The sequence below is a fragment of the Chinchilla lanigera genome, unplaced genomic scaffold (genome assembly GCF_000276665.1).
Source record: "Chinchilla lanigera isolate Chin_1 unplaced genomic scaffold, ChiLan1.0 scaffold00010, whole genome shotgun sequence".
In the NCBI taxonomy this organism is placed as follows: Eukaryota; Metazoa; Chordata; class Mammalia; order Rodentia; family Chinchillidae; genus Chinchilla; species Chinchilla lanigera.
Window position 1 is genome coordinate 15,877,656 of NW_004955411.1, and position 6,740 is coordinate 15,884,395.

At 41.2% G+C, this 6,740-nt stretch overlaps 1 protein-coding gene across 1 annotated transcript in view; it reads right to left on the bottom strand.

Moving 5' to 3' along the window:
* Nucleotides 1-6,740, bottom strand: part of Srsf12 (serine/arginine-rich splicing factor 12) — a 67,383-nt gene that overhangs the window by 26,174 nt on the left and 34,469 nt on the right. The window lies entirely within an intron of this gene.

Below are 6,740 nucleotides of genomic sequence, written 5' to 3' on the forward strand. Positions count from 1 at the left end.
TTCACGGGAGATAGCTGCCATGCTGTCTTCAAAGTCTGGGATTCTATCTTCAGCTTCATTCAAGTGGTTTTGGCAGCTTTCAATGGAAGCTTTGTTTTCCTGGAAGTCTCTTTGAATCTGGTTCATGCATTCTAAGTCTTTTCTATATTTTTCATTTAACACTTCTGTCCATTGCCTTTGTTCTTCTATTTTCTTATATGTTTCTTCTTTAGACTTTTTGAGCCGTTCCTTCATTATTGTTGTCATTTCAATTCTTGCCTGAGAGATTATTTCCGAGCTCATCTCTTCTATGGCCTCATGGAGTTGTTTCTTTCCTTCCACTGCAATCATTTTAGCTATTTCAGGCATGTGTTTACCAAGTTCTCCTATGTCAATGTCTCCTGGACTTGTTCTGAGTGGGGTGGAGTTCTGGGATTGTGTTTTAGTTCTTCGTTTTGTCATGTTTGCTACCGGATGCAGAAAGCTCAGTTTCCCTCTTTAGTAGCTGCACAGCAAAGGCCAATATTGTCCTTAGTTTTCCTGTTGGTCAGGTTTGCCGCTGAGTGACCTCTGAGAAGTGCTACTTACTCTCGGGTTTTCCAGCAGTTTTTGATTTGTATCTAGTGATCCCCATTCTCAGACATGGGCATTGGTTTCAGCTGATGGCCGACCATCTGATCCAGCATTTCAGTTCAGGGCACGTGCAGTTCAGGGCACATGCAAGGCCCAGACTCCGGTTGCACTGGTGTGACAATCCCGGTCCAGGGGACCTATGTCTCCAGGCACTTCAGGGTACAGGCAAAATCCAGACACAAACTGCAGGGTTGACAGTTTGTGAACCACCTGATTCTGTGTCTCCAGTCAGTTCAGGACACACACAGGAAGCAGATGCAGGCCAGATGGGCAGCAGTCACAGACTGCCCGTGCCTTCGACCTACTAGGGGGTCCAGGTGAAAGTAAAGCACGAACTTGAACCATGGGACCAGCAGCTCCCCAAGCACTCACTCACTCAGCACAGGGTACGCGGGTGCTGGGAGAGGCTACACACCCCGCTCCCAGCCAGAGAAGTCCCTGGGGCTTCTAAGTGAGGACCTCCTCTCTGCCACGGTTGCAGGGAGGGGAGAGACTCATTCTGTAATGGCAACGGGGTCCTGGGTCACCCACTTTGCCTTCAGGAAGTAGATGGGAAATACCTGGCTCTCTCCTCGGGTTTCAGCTGGGAACCATGGTGGTGTGAGCAAAGCACAGACTCAAACTGCAGGACCAGCAGCTCCCAGAGCACTCGCTCACTCCAAAACCCTGCCTTTCTTTGGGCTCAAAAACATATTCAGTTGTCTAAAATTTTTAGACAACAGTCCCTTAGGCAAAGGACTTCTATCTAGAACATATAAAAAATTGAAAAAAATTAGGCCCCCCCCCCAAATTAAAAGACCCAATCCAAGAATGCGCATCTGAGGTGAATACACACTTCTCAGATGAAGAAATACATATGGCAAATAAATATATGAAACAATGTCATTAGTCATCCAAGAAATGCAAATTAAAACAACACTGAGATTCCATTTCACCCCAGAAAGAATGGCTATCATCAAGAAATCAAAAAATAACAAGTACTAGAGAGGCAGTGGGGAAAAAGGAGCCCTTCTCCACTATTGGTGGGAGTGTAGACTGGTGCAACTACTGTGGAAATCAGTGTGGAGATTTCTCAAAAAACTAGAATCAGAGATGCCTTTGACCCAGCTATTCCCCTTCTGGGTATCTTCCTAGGAGAATTACAAATATCATACCACAGTGATATATGTACACCCATGTTTATAGCAGCACAATTTGTAATAGCTAAATCTTGGAAACAACCTAAATGCCCATCAACCAAGGAATAGATAAAAGATGTGGCCTTTTCATACAATGGAGGACTACTCAACCATAAAGAAGGATAAAGTGGAGACTTTTATAGGTAAATGGATGTAACTCAAGACCATACTTACAAGTGAAATAAAGCAAACTCACATGTGTAGACATCATATTATCTCCCTAGTATGAGAAACTGAAAGAGTAAATAAGATCCAAAAGGTACAGTAGATGTTGTGAAAGGGAAACAAACTGCTCAAAAGGAAAGAACAACTGAGATGGGGGAAAGGTGAAGAGAAGGAAGGGAAAATAATATATATATATGTGCACAAGGTAGGTAAGATAATTGTACTACTAATGCCTATTTATTGAAAAGAAAAGTTTGTGCTTATATTGTTTGATTAACTTTGCATATCTATATCTTATAATCTGAGCAACTACTTTGAAGATAACAATATGCAATATATTAACTACTGTTAATTTCCTACTACCTTGTTTTGAAATTCTGTATCACTGTTTTTCTCTCTTTAAAATGAAATTTTTAAAAATTCAAGTTTACACTGAGTTTGTTTTAAGTTTTAGAACCTAGGTACAATTTAGCAAAAGTATTACTTTATCAAATCAATTCTTTTTTTATTTGAATCATATCTTTAAAGCACCATTTGGTCCTCTATAGCATTAGGAGAGATCGTGTTCTTTCTATATTCCCAGAGAATTCCTAAGGAATATACCTCTGGAAAATCTGGCAGTTGTTTAATAACTAAAGCACCTCTTTTACAGCAGAGTTTAATGTACTATTATTTGTGGTAATTATTACTTCATTTCCATTTAATACATTTTAAAAATTACAGTATACTTCGTGCTTCTTAATTTTGCCATCTAAGACAGATAGATTTCAATTTTAAATTACTTTAGGACAACCAGTGTAATTTCTTATTTAAATACTATCATTACTCTCTGTCACTTTTCAAAAGTAAATAATTTTAAAATTTTTCATTGTAATCACAGTTCCATAGAGTATTGCCAAAAATAAAAAAAAAAAAATTCAGAACGCTTTTTCTACTTGTTAAAGCTTGTCTTAACAGACAACTCTTTAAAATTGATAGTCTTATGTTTAAAATAGAGGCACATGTGACTTTATTCCTAATGTTTGTGTATTTACTCCTGACACCTGTCTCCAAGGAGATTTTTGATAGCAACAGTATCTTTTAGAATCTAAGCACATAAACCCTTCTCTTTTATTCTCTATTGGTCTCACCCTAGGTTCATACTTTTTGTCACTCAAGAGCATCTATTGTAAATGGTATAGGAGAAACAAGACCTCAACGTCATCAGTAGGTTTGGGAGAGAGGAGTTTGAGAGTAGGAAATTACTGTTTCTGGATTGTTAATAAAGATCAAGCTCCAAGGCTAGCTCTGTTTCTAGTTACCATGGATACCAAGAGATGCCAAGGCTGGTTGATAATACTGAGCAACACATATTTGTTATTCTAAACCAATCTGAAAATGTATGGGGCTGTACAATATAAGTAGATTTTTGGCTTTTCCTTCATTGTTTTCTTTTAAACTGGGGATTGAACCAGAGACTTTGCCCTGAGCTCCTCCCCCAACTCATTTTTGAGATAGAGTTTTGCTAAGTTGTCCAGGCTGGACTCAAATTTACAATCCTGTCTCAGCCTCCCCGAATGCTGAGATTACAGGCATGTACCACCACACCTGGCTCTTTCATTTATTAAATGGATCAAAATGGACCAATTATCCAAGAGTCACATCATGAAGGACTAGTGTATTTTAATAAGGTTAATTAGGTTTCGTTTTCAGTGTCATAGTGGAGAACTAGAACTGACTGAAAATTAAATTGTACTAATAATTGTATATTAGTGTCTTGAAATGTGTGTGATAAAAAGCACTTTGAATTACAAACACCATCTCACTCCCCAACAGGTGGTGCTAGTTCTCCTCTAGTGAGAGCTGCCCTGGCCCACCCTTTCTTAGGTTAAACAGTGCTGTGGGGATTCATGTGGAATGCATTGTAACCACTTTTTCTAGTGCCCCTTCACTTTGACTTCTAGAACACCATTCCACATGGTCCACTTTGACCTCTTATACTGTAGCAATAAGTAATCATGTAAAAAGTTATTCTTATGAAATAATGCAATTAGGAAGAATCAAACTAATCTAACTCAGAAAAGTCAATTTAGAGAAGGCTTCTCAGTACACCTCTATGTTAATGGAATTAGGTCTTCAAAATGTTGGAGGTGGGTGTTGCTTCTTAATTTGTCAGATGTTTAGTGTTGAGTTAGTGTATGTTAAGCATAGTCCTAGGAACTGGGCATCAGAACAAAAGTGAAGCTCTCTAATCCTCAAACACCTAGCCCCATATTTCTCAGGCTTAAATCATTTTCATACATCTGTTGAGAATTTTGCAATAATGATATACCTCTTTAACCAAAATATGTTTACTTTAAATTAGCTCCCTTTTATTTTTACTTATTTTAGTGGTACTAGGGATTGAACCCAGGGCCTTTGCACTGAACTACATCTCCAGCCCTTTTAAAAAATATTTTGAGACTGTATCTCTCCAAGTTGGGCTCAGCCTTGTGATCCTCCTGTCTCAGCCTTCCAGAATGCTGGGATTATTTTTAAAGTAAACTCTGTCACCAATATTAATTTTAAGTGTTTTACAGACAGAACTTAATCATTAGAAAATATCATATAAAGTATTTATTTTCACCCACAAAGTTTCCAAGCGTGAGCTTGGAAATTAACCACCCAATAGAGAGATGTTGAAGACATGCTGGCACAAAACTAAAACTTCCTCCCTAATGTAAAGTATTAAAAGGGAATAACCCTTACATCATGCAGTTCCACAGTTAATGGTGTATCAGTGGTAAGTGCTTTACATTTTGGGAGACAACCTAGCCACCCATGTACATAAATCATCATAATACAGTTTCATTAGTGCTACAAAAGGTATTTTAGAGCACTGGGGAGGACATAATAGAAACAGATGAGGAGCATAGCTGGGAGTTATTTTAGAGAAAATCAATGTTTGCGCTATTTACTGGAGGATGAGTATGAATTCCAGGAATAGAAAAATCAGAGCCTTTAGGCAGAGTGAACTAGATAAGCAAAGGCACAGGGGTGAGAGCAGTGCGGTATTGCTGTGCTAGGGGGAAGGAAGGGTGAATGGAGATCCAGGGGAAAGCTTGATTCTTTTGGGAACGGGACTACATCAGACATCAGAAGGGGATGTTCATTCGTTCGTTTGTTTGAAAAGCATAGGAAGGTTTTATTACCCAGAATTTTTAAAGTGCACACTCAAAGAGAATGGAGAGTAACCAAGAAAGAGGCACATTATGGCCTGAAGCTGGGAATATTTATGTACTTCGGGGGTAGATACAGGTGGAGTTTGTGAATCTATAGAAAGCTCAGGCTCACTTTACAGGTGAGACAATAGCCCATGTACATACAAGTGAATGGCCCATTTTACAGAAGGATAGTTGACTTTTTTGTACTGGGAATTGAACTCAGGACCTTGTGCTTGCCCGGCTGGTGCTGAGCTGTTGAGCTATATCCCTGGCCTCTACAGAAGGATAGTTACAGGCCTCACTAAAGATGTCACAGAAGCTATGCATTGGTGGAGGCGGGGCCACTCAGCAGCACTGGTGATCCTCCAGTGCTGTGGCAGGGCTTCCAACCACTCAAGCTTGTCTTCAGGCTGGGTGTTGGAAAGCTTTTACAAGAGAGGAGGGTGACATCAGAGCTGGATGATATGGTCCAGGACCTGTCCTCTACAACTTCTCCCACACCACAGATTCAGTGGTGTGTGCACCTTCGGGCAGGCCTTATATTTGTTCAGACTTGTCCAGTTGTCTAGAAGTTGAATTTATGTGATGTAGGAAGTCCCACTTCCAAGTGGCTCCACTAATTCAGGAATAGTGTCAACCCATTGACAAGCTTGGCTCCATTGGAAAGGAAAATGCAGAGATTCAGTTATCTTTGGAAAAATACCAACCGAGAGGAAATCGTCACAAATCCAGAGCCTAGCAGACATTAGTGGAAAGCTAATGAGATCCTGAAGAAGGAAATATTTTGCTAAAGAGCTGAATGGCAAGCGCTGGGCACAGTGGTGCATGCCCATAATCCCGGCACTCAGGAGCCTGAAGCAGGAGGATCGCTGCAAGTTTGAGGCCAGTGAGGGCTACATAGTGAGTTCAAGTCCAGCCTGAGCTACTTAGTACAACTCTGTCTCCAAAAGAAGTGAATGACAAGGAATCCAGATACTCAACATAAGAAGAGACGATGGCACCCTCGTAGGCCCTCAGAAGGAGGGCTTCCGGTGCACAAGGAGCCACGGGTGGGGAGCGCCGGTCTTCCGGCTGGCTACCTTCCTGCCTTGTAGGCTCCTGGAGGGAGGGTCCCGGGCCCACAGGGAGCCTTGGGCAGGGAGCGCCGGTCTTCGGAATTATACACCACCACGTCAGTTTACTATACAGTTCTCTGTGACTTCACAGTTATTATCTTGCTCATGATTTTAGATCCTCAAAAAAACTTGAGCCATCCAAGCCAGTCTATATTGCACTGTTCTAGATCAAGTCAGCCAAAATGTGGTGGTGTGGCCGGTAAGCCCAGCATTCTGGGAGGCTGAAGCAGGAGGACTCCAAGTTTGAGACCAGCCTGAAAAACTTAGGGACTTAGCAATACACTGCCATTAAAAAAATACTTAATGCTCAGGCTGGGATGTAGCTCAGTAATGAAATGCTTGCGGCTGCCAGGCATGGTGGCACACACCTGTAAGCCCAGTACTCAGGAGCCTGAGGCAGGAGGATTGTTGTGACTTCAAGACCAGCTTGGGCTACAAAGTGAGCTCAAGGCCAGCCTGAACTGCATAACAAGAACCTCTCTCAAAAA